We start from the raw sequence: 14,329 nt of genomic DNA on the forward strand, positions 1-14,329 counted from the left end.
TTGGTTTGTACTCCCAAACAATTGGTTTCCTGCTTAACGGAGGTCTTCCATCCGGCGCGTCCGCAACGATCCATGTGTAACGTGAACTGTCTGTATTAGGCCGCGTTGGACTGAAACGGGTTTTGCGACACGCACGGCTAACTTGAGGCAACGACTGCTTAACGATGATGAGAGGAAGTACCCCATGGAGAACGGAAAGGCGTTGCAGTTCATCTATTGCAGCCGGTAGTTCACGATCAAGGGCGGACTGATGGCGATGACGACCACCACCTCCACCTCCTCGATGACGTGATCTTCGGCGCTGACTTCGCGCAGTTGCTCTACTGCCACCTCCTCTGTCACTCTGTGGCCTGCTCTGCGCCGGGGAGGTGCATATGGCGGTGTCGGGACTTTCGCGTAAAGCATCGTGCTCGCCTTCCAGACCTTCGAGCGGGTGTGGGAGGAGCTCTGCGTCAACATCCGCCGCAACAGACGCTGGTCGTGAGTGAAGCAAACGTTGTGCCTGTATGTCAAAGATCACCGCTGAAGAGAGCATGTTGTTGGTCTGCATAGCACGTGCGCGCTGAAGAGGCGGAGTTGGAGAGAGAGGGTGGAATTAAGATATATGGTGATTGATAGTATGGCGGGAAATGAAAAGAAATGGACTTTTGGGGCCTAGCTAGCGGACCCGGTTCATTTGGAATTCACTCTCCCACTTGAGATATCTCACCTCATATAAGTTAGCCTCAGATTTTGTGGTGTGTTTGTTAGCCCGTATGTGTTGGAAAGTGATGTCTACGCACGCTTCTATTCCCCAAGAGCAGAGGTTTGTAGAACAGCAGCAAGTTTCCCTTAAGTAAATCACCCAAGGTTTATCGAACTCAGGGAGGTAGAGGTCAAAGATATCCCTCTCAAGCAACCCTGCAATTACGATACAAGAAGTCTCTTGTGTCCCCAACACACCTAATACACTTGTCAGATGTATAGGTGCACTAGTTCGGCGAAGAGATAGTAAAATGCAAGTGATATTGATGTATATGAGCGGTAATAGCAATCTGAATAAAATATGGCAGCAAGTAAACATGCAACAGAACAGTAAATAAACGGAGATTCGATATTTGGAAACAAGGCCTAGGGATCCTATTTTCACTAGTGGACACTCTCAACATTGATCACATAACTGAAACTCCTCTACACTCTCTTGTTGGATAACAAACACCATTCATTGTGTAGGGCTACAAGAGCTCCCTCAAGCCGGAGTAAACAAGCTCCACAACATTCGGAGTTCATATTTAAGTAACCTTTAGAGTGCATGATAGACCATTGCAATTATACCGAGTACTAACATAGCATGCACACTGGTCACCGTCGAGCTATGAAAGGGGGAATAGATCGCATCAATACTATCATAGTAATAGTTAACTTCAAAATCTACAAGAGATCACAATCATAGCTTATACCAAGTACTACATGATGCACACACTCGTCAACATTACATCATGGAGGAGGAATAGACTACTTTAATAACATCACTAGAGTAGCACATAGATGATATTCAACTAGATCACAAAGAGAGAGATGAACCACATAGCTACGGTAGAGCCCTCAGCCCCAGGGGAGAACTAGTCCCTCCTCATCATAGGAGACAGCAGCGCCGATGAAGATGGCGGTGGTGTCGATGGAGATGACTCTGGGGGCACTTCCCCGTCCCCTGCGGCGTGCCGGAACAGAGACTTCTGTCCCCCGAATCTTGGCTTCGCGATGGCGGCGGCTCTGGAACTTTTCTCGTATCGTGGCTTATTCGTATCGGAGTTTTAGGTCACGAAGGCTTAAATAGGCGAAGAGGCGGAGTCGGAAGGGCCCTGGGGCCACCAGACCATAGGGGGGCGCCCCCCCTTGGCCGCGCCGCCTTGTGGGGTGGGGCCCCCTGGCTCCCCTCTGGCCCCTCTTCGGTGCTCTGGAAGCTTCCGGGAAAAATAAGATATTGGGCGTTGACAAGGGATTAACTTGTCAATGCCTATGGATTATAGGCTAGGGTTTAGTTAGAAGTAGAGGGCAAGTAGATCTCGAAGGTTTCAGCCGAAAAGTACTCGACGATTATAAAAACTAGGGTTTGTAAACAATGATTCGATGATCTCCTCGTCCCTCGACTCCCCTTTTATATAAGAGGTGGAGCCGAGGGTTTCGTTTTGTACAAGTTACAGAGTCCGGGACGGTTTCTAACTCATCCCGCCAGATTACAAACAACACTTCCTATTACAATTCTACTTTCCTTAATATATCTTGGGCTCTCGAACCTTCTTATTCTTCGGGTAGTGGGCCTTCATTAAACCCCGGGTACTATCTTTGGCAGGCCCATTTGGGATGCCTATGTCGATAGCCCCCGAGATTTTGCTTGAATCGTAGAATCGGGGAAAATCTCCATCGCTTATTCTTATTCGACAATTTAAACTTTTCTATATTTCTTTATATAAATTTCTATATTGTACAGGGATATTGGTAGTTGGGGCTAGTTCATCTGACGGATCAGGTACTAGTTAACTGCTCTAGTGGCAATCCGCAAAAACCTACTTCAAGATCACGTCCCTGGACATGATCTCGGGATACTTGTGCAAACTTCGACATGTGCCGCTTAAGGTCTTACCATTCCGTCGAGTCCCGAGTCAAATTTATCGAGTACCTAACGCGTCCGTTAGGATTTTTCTTCGTATCCGTTGATACGGATAAAAGTAGCAGAGCGCGGTCTTCGGCGATGCCACGCCCGGCGAGAATGGATCCGGGGTCTTACCTTCGCAAATTTGCGGCATTCAGAAATTGATCGCAACATTGGCGTTCTGAGAATATATTGTCGAGTGCTTTTCCGGCTGTTGGAATGGCACATTTTATCGAGTCAAATATGACTTATATTAATCTCCCGATGGGAGTATATGCAGAGTTAATTATAACTCGAAATATACTCTCTTGCTTTTCTATCTTTCTTTCTTTTTCCTTTTTAAATTTCATCGGGCACGCGAACAGCGTTCCCGATGGGAGTAGCCCCCGAGGCTACGGCCAAGAACTTGTGCTTGGTTGTAGGCTCAACATTTTAGTCCACCTTGTCGCTATATTGCCATTATTTCCCGATATTCTCTCTTTTCTTTCTTCTTCTTTTTTATATCTCGGGTGCGCGAACAGCGCTCCCGATGGGAGTAGCCCCCGAGGCTACAACCAAGAACTTGTGCTTGGTTGTAGGCTCCCACAATTTCTATATTTGCCATAGTCGAAATTTTACTTTTATCGAAGTAGCCCCCGAGCATTTGGGCAAAAACTTGTTTCTCGACCAAAGGCTCCCGAAGTATTCAAATAACTTCTCCTGTCGCCATTCTCCTTTTATTTTTCCTGTCGACATATTTTCCTTTGTCAAATTCTCTTCAGCTCTATTAATAGTCGAGATTTTTCTGCCTTGTGGGTCCATTGTTCCCACCACGTTGACACGTCGTGCAAGTGGGGGACACACGTCCTCCGCTTTTCCTGGCGCACGTTCGGTAACGCCTGTTCCATTCCATCTCCGTAAAAATACCTTTTTACCCTCTTATCTACTCGGATCTCTTTTCACCACACGATTTCTTCATCCGACGGTTCATTACTCCTCCCGAAGCCTATATAAACCTTTCTTCAACCTCCGTCCACTCCTTCGCTTGCGCCGCACATCTGCTCCCCTCTGCAAAAACTCCCCTGCGCCCAACTCTTTCTGATCTTCCGCACGCACGAACACTGCTTTTCCAGTTCTTGTTGATGCCACCGCGCACGCGACTCACCCGCCACGGCACTCCAGAATCCAAGATGGCCGTCGAGGATCTTGAGTGGGAGAGATCCAAAATCTCCAACCAAGATGTCAATATGCTCGAAGAGGCTTGGCCCGATGAAGAAGGAAGACGCCATCCGCTTTCCCAGCGAAGAAAGCTACCCCAACCCTCCAATGGAGTACCGGGTTAGTTTCGTTGATCATCTCATCCGCGGCCTTTCTACCCCAATCCACGATTTCCTCCGCGGTCTTCTCTTTGTCTATGGAATTCAGCTGCACCAGCTGACCCCCAATTCCATCCTTCATATTTCTATTTTTATCACGCTTTGCGAATGCTTCCTTGGAGTCACTCCTAATTGGGCTCTTTGGAAACGCATTTTCTACCTCCGCCGCAATGGCGCTCACAACGCCACCTACAACATAGGCGGTGTTGTTATCTGTGTCCGAACCGACGTTGATTATTTCGACGTCAAATTTCCTGACTCTGTCCAAGGATGGCGCAAAAGGTGGCTCTATATACACGAAGAAAGTGCCAATTCCGTGGAACACAACATAGTCCCTTTTGACGGAAACGCAAAAATTCAACGCCGCTACTCCTGGGATGCTGAAGCTTCCGAAGAAGAGAAAAAGGCGACAGAAGCTCTTATGTCTCGTATTCATCAGCTCCAAAATACTCGAGGCAAAGAGTTATCTGGTGTCCAAATCACTGCCTACTTTCTTAGGATTAGAGTGCAGCCTCTTCAGGCTCGCAAAAATCCCCTTTGGACGTATTCTGGTGTCAATGACGCCAATAGGCTCTCCAATGATCTTTCTATGAAGGACTTGGAGAAGCTTATTCGAAGAATTACCTCGCTGAGCAAGAGGGATCCTATTCCTTCCTCTTGTCGCGTGGAGCCATACTGACTCCACCAATCCTCTCCCCGAGGTATTTTGTCTTCTCGAATTTTTATCTTGTTCCGAATTTTCCCTGCATCTCATTGTATTGATATCTCTCTTATTTTCCTTTTGCCGCTATTTTCCTGCAGAATCATCCTACTATGGCTTCCCTTCCTCCTCTTCCTGAGGATGGAGAAGTCGAAGAAAGGGGCATTATCACTGACGACAATCAAGAAGCTCCATATTTTGTGAATGATCCCGTGGATTCTCGAAAATCTGCGGGATCTTCCGAAGACACTACGTCGGTCCAATCTCCTCCTCCCGCCGTTTCTCCACAGAGGAAAAGGAAGAGGAGTAATGCCGAAGATTCCGGCACATCCAAAGCCGAAGAAGTTGTTCCTTCTCATCCGAAGGCAGCTTATGATCCTTATATTGAATCCCTCGTCAGCTCGTAAGTTACCTTGATTTCCCCTTATTTCTGTAGTCGAAGTTTTTTCTTGTCTTGCTTTTTATGCTATTGATCCTCACTCGCAGTGATGACGAGGAAGAAGTACCAACTCGTGACGTGGCTCCTCGGACGAGCACGTCACATACTTTAGTTATTTCGGAGAAGCCTCGTTGAAGGAGAAGAATCGTCGCCTCCTCAACAAAATGTTGACACATCTACTCCTCCTTCGAGCCCCCTTGTCCCTTCACCAAAAAGGGCAAGGGTTGAAATGATCATTGAGCCTCCCCCTCAATTGAGCAGCTCTTCGTCGCAGCTCTTGGATGATGTAAGTTTGTCGATATCTATATTTCCTCTATTTTGCTCTTTTAGGCCCTCACTTTTTTTAATGCCGATGTTTTCTCCTGCGTTCTTCTTCTTTGACAGCCCATGATCAAAGATCTTATCCGCATCGGATCCCAATTTATTAGGTACCGCGAGTATGCCGGCGGAACCGAAGGTAATAACCTTTATATTTGCCGTTCTTCCTGGATTTTGCTCCTGTTTGTTTGTCGCGATTTTTTGATCTTTCCTCCCCCTTTGTTATCTTGATAGAGAAACTTGCAGGGGCCAATAAGCGTGCCGACGCACTTGCTCACAAACTGGAGCAAAGTGAGGCGGCTCGCGAGAAAGCCGAACTTGTCGCTAGCGAAGCTAAAGCCGAGGCTGATGATACCAAAGCAAAGGCTGCTAGTGTCGAGGAACTGCAGAAAAGGCTTAAAGATGCTGAATCTGCTTTAGACGAGCAGAAAGCTGCACAAGCTGCTCGTGAGCAAGGGATCCTCAAGCGTCTGAAGTCGCAAAGTCGACGTACTCTGAGTAATATTATCAATCCCTTCTATTTTATTGTACTTCCTGTTTCTTGATTTTTGACTAATGTTTTGTCTCGTGTGGCAGCCCAAACAAACCAGGATTTTGATCTGGATAATCCCGTCAATGACCCTCTTCTTGACGCACTTTCTCTTCTGGAGTTTCATGGGCGCGAAATTCGTGAGGGCGTGGCAAATGCTAGTGCAGGTTTGTCGGCGTTGTTCCCCAACTTCTTCCCGAAGAAAGAGGAACCTTCGACTTTCCTTGCCCTTGCCAAGATTTTCAATTCATCAGAAGACCTTGGACTGAAGATGCGTCGGGAAAATATGAAGGTTCGTTGTCGAAAACACTCGTTGCCCCGGTTGCGACAGCCAACGGACGCTTGATTGGATGAAAGTTGGCGACACCGATCGGATAGAGCGATCGAGATGGAGGTCGGCGATTAAGGCGGCCAAGCCCAACACGAAGAAGATCTTGGCATATCTCGGGATCAAGCCGGCTTCGACTCCTAGCTCATCGAGGCCGGAGGTCTAGTTGCATGCCTCCTTGTTTTTTCTTTCTCTGTTTCTTTTGCTCTTGTCGCCATTTTAGCCTTGGCGACAATTACTCTGTTAGTCCCTCTGGAGAACTTCTTTTGTAATATCCGTGTAAATTTTCTAGAAAGTAATGAAATTCCTCTTCGTGCTTATCATTGATCCTGGGCCTTTCTTTTCCAGTTAATATTTGATAATTACTCGACCACTCCTTGTTCTGCCGCTGCTTCACCTGCATCTTCCTTCACGAAGAAAGTACTAGTCGACCATAATCCCCTCGAGAGTTCATCAAGCAGACATTTGTCGGAAGATTTGCAAGAACTTCGACAACAACTTCAATCTATGAAGAAACAAACTTTGGCCATAATGGAACAATCTCGGAAAGCATACGAACGAGAAAAACTTGCTCTTCAACAAGCCCAAGAAGCTATGGCTGCTAAGGATGCTTGCTGTATTAGAAGCAAAGGGAGCCACGACCGAGAAAGTAGTATGCTTGAGCTAATGCTGGAAGCTAGCACGGATATGTTAGGTACGTTTTTGCGATCTTAAGATGCCTTCTCTTTATTTTGTTGTGCCTTTCTTCCAATTTCTTGCCACCGTCGCTTTAACGAGCTCGGTTCTTGATTCTCGCTGCCGAAGATCGGAGAGTGAGTGAGAGAACAAATCTTCTTGTCAATCTTTCCCTTAATCATGGCTGTTTGTTACGGGCCACTCCCGAACGAACCCAACAAATTGTTAGGTTCCAAGATCGTGCTTGCCAAGTGCGCGACTTTCTCAGTTTTTGCACGGCGACATTAACCCTTGTCTATAGGAATTTATTTCCTCGAAACGAGGTTCCAAAAACTCTTCCTGAATTATTAGAGGTATTCGAGAGATGCTCCCCGCATTCATAACTTTGTGCGGGCTCAACTCTCTGTTGGAGCGAGGTTCGCCATGATTATGATAAACATCCGTTATCCAAAGTTAGACCTGACGAAGATTGTTGCTTTGGTTGCCTGGCCAAGAAAACGCGTCGGAAAAATGATATTGACTCAATCGATGATATGGTAGCTCCCGTGGCCGAATCGATGATAGATGAACTTCTTCGGATGGACTCGAGTTCTTTATCAAGGGTTCTTATGCTTGAACATAAAACAACCAGAGGCTTGTCCAGTAGATAGTATCTTGGGATTTAACTGACTTGTATTATATTGGAAACCTTGTATCTCACTCTTTTTTGATTTCCCCCTTTTTTATTTCCGAAGGAATTTATTGTATATTGCCGAAGCCCTCTATATTGTTGAAGCCCCCGAGCCTAACTGGGCAAAGGTTGTACTATTTTTTTCCTCCTTGAAATCTATCTTGTCTGTTGTAATAAGACATCCTTGTTTTTCCCTTGGATGGATTGCCAATCTTCGAGTATCTTTGATGTCGAAGTTCTATATTTTTATTGCGAGGTTCTTAGACCAGAGCACTTTAAGATTTTTGACGTGTACACTATATTTATGATTGCTGGCTTCCGATTTTTATATTTGGCGAGGTATTAATGTACCAAGGCGAAATATTTCAGTGAATCTATATTGTATGTATTTTGAGACTTAGGCGTTGAGCTCCCGAGCGTGTCGAAAAATAAGAAGTATATCTCCACTATCTTTATTATATTGCAGCACCACGAGCCCGCCTCATTAAAAACCTTTCCCGGCCCCACTCGGTGCCCCGAAAAAGGAAAAGAGTGCGTCCGAAAACTCGTGGGCGTTTCGGTACATTGAAGTTTTACAAGGACTATATTTTAGCTCTAGGCGTAGAACCGCCTGAGTTGCGCCACGTTCCGGGGTTTTGCTCCTCCACCCTCGTCTTCTTGTCCTTTATCCTGTATGCTCCTCCTCCGATTACTTCCGTGACGATATAGGGACCAAGCCATGGTGACTCGAGTTTTTCATGACTTTTTTGCGTGAGCCGAAGAACTAAGTCTCCCACTTGAAAGGATCTTGGCCGCAAACGTCGACTGTGGTAATTCTTCAAGTCCTGTTGATATTTGGTGACCCTTGATAATACTTCGTCTCGAGCTTCGTCGAGTGCGTCTACGTCGTCTTCCAATGCTTGTCCTTGAAGCTTCTTCATTATACGCTGTGACTCTCGGGGAGTCGTGCTCTATTTCTATTGGTAGTACGCTTCCGCGCCATGGACCGGAAAAAACGGGGTTTCTTGTGTCGTTGTATTTGGTGTTGTTCGGATGCTCCACAACACACTTGGTAGTTCTTCGAGGCCAGGTATGTCGAGCTTTTTCTAGTGGTCCCAACAGGCGTTTCTTGATGCCATTGCAGATAATGCCATTGGCTTTCTCGACCTGCCCGTTGGTTTGAGGATGTGCAACTGATGCAAAGTGCAGCTTGATACCCACTTCTTTGCAGTAATCTTTGAATTCGTTGGATGTAAAGTTACTGCCATTGTCCGTGACGATGCTATGAGGCACTCCGAATCTGAAGACGAGGCCTTTTATGAATTTTACTGCGGATGCTCCATCTGGCGAATTTATCGGCTTCGCTTCTATCCACTTTGTAAATTTGTCGACAGCTACTAGCATGTATTCCTTTCCTCCTGGCCATGATTTGTGTAACTTTCCCACCATATCGAGTCCCCATTGTGCAAAGGGCCACGACAAAGGTATTGGTGCTAGTTTCTGCTGCTGGAGAGTGAGGTTTTGCGGCGAACCTTTGACACGCATCGCAAGTCCTTACTATTTCTTTGGCGTCCTCGATTGCTGTCAACCAGTAGAATCCTGCCCGAAAAACCTTGGCTGCGATGGCTCGACTACTTGCGTGGTGGCCGCATATTCCTTCGTGTACATCCTTCGGAATTATTCTTCCTTCTTCGGGTGTTACACACCTTTGCGAAACGCTCTGAAATACTTCGCTTGTACAGTTCTCCTTTGATCACCGTGAAAGCTTTAGACCGTCGAATTACTCGCCTTGCTTCAACTTGGATCGTCGGGTATTTCTTTCCTGAGGATGTATGATATATATGCTTGCATCCAAGGAACCTGTACCATCATTACAAGCTCTTGTTCCTCTTCATCCTCCGTGGTTTACGTGAGGGGTGTCGAAGTTTTTCTTTTTTCTGCACCTTTTTTGGCTTTGTAGATCTCTCCGATATTTCTTCCCAAAACACTCCTGGCGGGACTGGGAGGCACTGCGACCCGATGTTTGCGAGAACGTCGGCTTCATCGTTGCTCAATCTACTGATGTGGTTTACCTCGCATCCATCAAATAGCTTCTCGAGTTCATTGTACACCTCCTTGTATGCTACCATGCTATCATTGACTGCATCACATTAGTTCATAACTTGCTGGGCCACCAATTGTGAGTCGCCAAAGATTTTTAGTCGAGTTGCACCGCATGCTTTTGCCATCTTCATCCCGTGTATGAGGGCTTCATATTCTGCTTCATTGTTAGATGCGTTAGGGAACGTCATCCGAAGGATATACTTCAATTTGTCGCCTTCAGGTGATATAAGTATTACTCCTGCGCCAACTCCTTCTACTCTCTTGGACCCGTCGAAATTCATGGTCCGAGGTTCTCGACAGTGTCAGGGGTCTGTGTTTTGCAGCTCCATCCACTCGCGATGAAGTCCGGCAAAACTTGCGACTTGATTGCTTTTCTTTTTTCATACGTGATGTCCCGGGGGAAAGTTCTATTCCCCAAAGGGAGACACGACCCGTAGCTTCTGGATTGTTCAGTATATTTGACAAAGGAGCCTCATTGACCACTATGATCGGGTGTGCCGAAAAATAGTGGCGCAATTTTCGTGCTGTTGTGAATACTCCATATGCTAGCTTTTGGTACTGAGGGTACCTTTGTTTTGATGGTGATAAAACTTCGCTGACGAAGTATACTGGCCTCTGTACTCCGTGGAGTTTTCCTTCTTCTTCTCTTTCGACAACTAGCACCGAGCTTACCACTTGGGGCGTGGCTGCGATGTATAGCAGGAGAGGTTCCTTTTCCTTCGGCGCCACCAAAATTGGTGGTGTCGAGATTTTGCGCTTCAAATCTTCGAAGGCTCTGTCGGCTTCTTCGTTCCACTTGGAATTTCTCTCCTTGCTTTATTAAAGCATAGAATGGTAACGCTTTTTCTCCTAGCCTGGCGACGAATCTGCTCAAAGCTGCGACTCGCCCCGTTAGCTGTTGTATCTCTTTCAACTTTGTTGGCTTTCTCATTGTTACAATAGCTTGTATTTTATCGGGATTTGCTTCAATCCCTCTTGCTGAGACTAGAAACCCCAAGAGTTCTCCCGCTGGGACACCAAAGGAACACTTCGTCGGGTTCAACTTCAGGCAGAATTTGTTGAGGTTGTCGAACGTTTCCTTGAGGTCCTCGATCAGTGTTGTTCCTTCTTTTGATGTTATGACGACGTCGTCGATGTATACTTGCACGTTTTTCCCAATCTGTGTCGCCAAGCACTTCTGCATCATCCTCTGATATGTTGCTCCCGCGTTTTTTAGACCAAAGGGCATTGTTACGTAACAAAACACGCCATAAGGTGTAATGAACGCAGTCTTTACTTCATCTTCTTCTTTCAACCTGATCTGGTTATAACCGAATACGCGTCCCAGAAAGGAAAGACGTTCGCATCCAGCCGTGGAATCGATAATTTGATCGATCCTCGGGAGGGGAAAGTGATCCTTTGGACAATGTTTGTTGAGACACGTAAAGTCGACGCACATGCGAAGGACCTTAGTGTTTTTCTTTGGCACCATCACGGGATTTGCTACCCATGTGGCTTCGTGAATATCTCTTTGATAAAACCAGCTTCTTGTAGTCGATTGATTTCCGACGGCATAGCTTTGCGGTTTGGTTCCGAAAACGCCGCAAAGGTTGTTTGATTGGTCTCGTTGATGGATCCAAATTTAGGTGGTGCTCGGCAAGTTCCACAGGTACTCTGGCATGTCGGCTGGACACCATGCGAAGATTTTCCGGTTCTCACGGAGGAACTCGACGAGCGTGCTTTCCTATGCGATATCCATGTTGTTTGCAATAGATGTCGTCTTTTTCGGGTCCGTCGGGTGAATCCGCACCTCCTTAGAATTTTTCTCTGTATTGAAAGTTGATTCTTTATTTGGCCTTCCAACGTCGGGCAGTACGTCGTAATCAGTCATACTTTTCGACGCCAAATACTCAGCTTGCATCCCGAAAGTTTCTGATAACCGATGGAAATCCTTGTCGCACTTATCAGCTAAGGCGAAGCTTCCTTTGACTGTGATTGGTCCCTTGGGTCCGGGCAGTCTCCACAACAGGTATGTATAGTGTGGTACTGCCATAAATCTAGCATATGCTGGTCGTCCCAACAAAGCGTGGTACTGCGATGGAAAATCCACGACTTCAAACTCCGGTTTCTCGATTCTATAATTTTCTCGGGTTCCAAAGCGAACGTCGAGGTTGATCTTCCCCAATGGGTAACTTGGTTTCTCCGGTGTGATGCCGTGGAACCTTGTGTCCGTTGGCTTCAAGTTTGCTAAGGATATGTTCATCTTCCTCAATGTATACTGCATACATAAGGTTTAAGCTGCTGCCACCATCTATGAATACTCGAGAAACATCAAATCCCGCAATAGCTGCCGTGAGAATAAGTGCTTGTTGCCACTGGTCGAGGAACTTGCTGCGGATGATCCGCTATGGTGAAGCCGATGTCTTGCCACGACCAATTGAGGTACTCAAGCTGTTGGTGGAGGCATTTTCTCGCCATGAACACCTGTCTCGAGATTACTTTTTGAGTTTTGTTGGACGGCCTTCCCTTACGAATCATCGACACCGCCCCGTTTGAGTTAGGATCGACATAAGGTGGTGGTGGAGGTGCTGCCGCTATTCCGAGCTGATGCCGATTGTCGTGCGTAATCGCGGGAGGTGGCGGTAGGTGAACTTCGCTCCTGGGCTCCCGAGGATTTCTCTGTGCTTGCTCGAGCGTGAGCGTTTCTGCGCATCCGAACATTGCTCGAAAATTTCGACGGTCTTTACGCAAGTGCCACGACTGTCTTTTCCCGTTCGTCGTCGAGGAAAAAGTGCATACGGCACGGTCCGTTCAGCATTTCTTCGGGGGACACGAAAGGTCTTGAAAACCTTGGCCCACTATTTTGTACGTTGCGGGAGTCGTCCCTATTATCACTTCGCTGCTCATTGCTTCTCCGATAATCATCTCTGTTGTTTCCTCCTGTGTTTGCCCGAAATCTGCCGAAATTTGCCATGGGGCGTCATAATTCGGATACTGCCGAGGAAATCGTCGCCTCGATTGATAATTTCGACCACGGTCCTCCTCTGGCGACCTGTGTCGTTTATTGTGGACAACGTCTTCTCCATCTGCCCATCTATTTGCTATCTCCATCAACGCGGATACTGTCTTTGGATTGGTCCTTCCCAAGTCCTCGACAAAATCTACGCGCCTAATTCCTGCGACAAACGCATCTATTGCTCTCTCGTCAGATATATTTTCTGCCGAGTTTTTTATGATGTTCCACCTTTGGATGTATTTTCTCATTGACTCATCTGGCTTTTGTCGACACGCTCTCAGCTCTTCTAACGACGCAGGTTTTTTGCACGTGGACACTGAAGTTTTTGACGAATACGTCCTCGAAACTTTCCCAAGTCGTCGATAGATCCTGGCGGAAGTTTTTGATCCAAGATCGTGCGGCTCCACTTAAGTGCACCTGAATACTTTGCATGGCTGTTGCTCTAGTTCCTCCGAGTTAACTTTACCGTCTCGAGGTAATCAATTAGCCGATCCTCCGGATCTTGCAGGCCGTCGAATTTTTTGAAGTGATCGAGGCAACTTAAATCCCGACGGGACTCGAGTTTTCGTACTCTCCTTGTGAAGCACGGCAGGCCGCACATAGCCTCGGTCGTTAAGCTCGGGGATTGCCGATGATCCCTTACGCTTTGCCTCGCTCTATCGACCCTTGCTTGTGCTCCTGTGTCTCTTGCTCCGCTTGGTCCTTCGAGAACTGCCGCCGTTCTGCTGCCGCAGGTCGTGGACTATTTTGCCTTGCCGCTCCTTCGGGAGGCGTTGATACAAACGCTGTCCCCATAGCTCCAACCCCTGCTAACGCCATATTGTATAATGTTTCCCTTGGATCTCCTGGGGGTGGCCTAGATGCGAGGATGTAAGCTTGTGTCGCCATATACCACTGCTACGGTGTCTTAGGGATAATATTTCCTCTTGTATCTATCGACATAAAGGACATGTCGAGGTTTTGAACCAAGTGCTCTCTTTACGCTTCGGGTATGTGTTGTAACCTTGATCTTCCTCTCGTTCAGAGCCTCCCTGTGGCTATCATCCGAAACTCTAGATTGTCGACTTAGATCTGCCCTTCTCTGCTGGATGCGAAGCTGCCTCCTTTCTCTGTTCAACTCAGTCATCTGTTTTTCTATTTCTCACGGCGGTGCGTGCGAGCCTATATTGATAAGCTTGCGGTTCTTGAGCTGTAGCTATTGTCGTCATTGGCTCCGAACCATCTAGGGCTTTTGCAGCTCTATCCCGAGGCTGCTTGCGGAAGTTGAACTCGACACGTGGTGTGGGCCCGTCATATTTAGTGCCCATACCTCTCCTTAGATCTGAGGGATCGACATATGGATTACCCAAATCGTCGAAAGCCTCCGATGTTTCTTCTTGATTTTCGATAGCATAAATCTGATGATATTTTGTACTCAGATCTATGTTGGGTTTGGTGACGTCATTGTTGAGATTTATGAAGACCTTGCCCATCGTGATGGATTTGTCGATGAAGTCGTAGCCGTCGACATCGCTTGAGCCATCGCTTATATATGAGTCCGCGAGATGACTCAAACGATGTGTCGTCGAAGATCTTGGCGAGTTTCTCTCTTGCTCCGATGCTGACG

The sequence above is a fragment of the Lolium rigidum genome, chromosome 4, assembly GCF_022539505.1.
Source record: "Lolium rigidum isolate FL_2022 chromosome 4, APGP_CSIRO_Lrig_0.1, whole genome shotgun sequence".
Lineage (NCBI taxonomy): Eukaryota > Viridiplantae > Streptophyta > Magnoliopsida > Poales > Poaceae > Lolium > Lolium rigidum.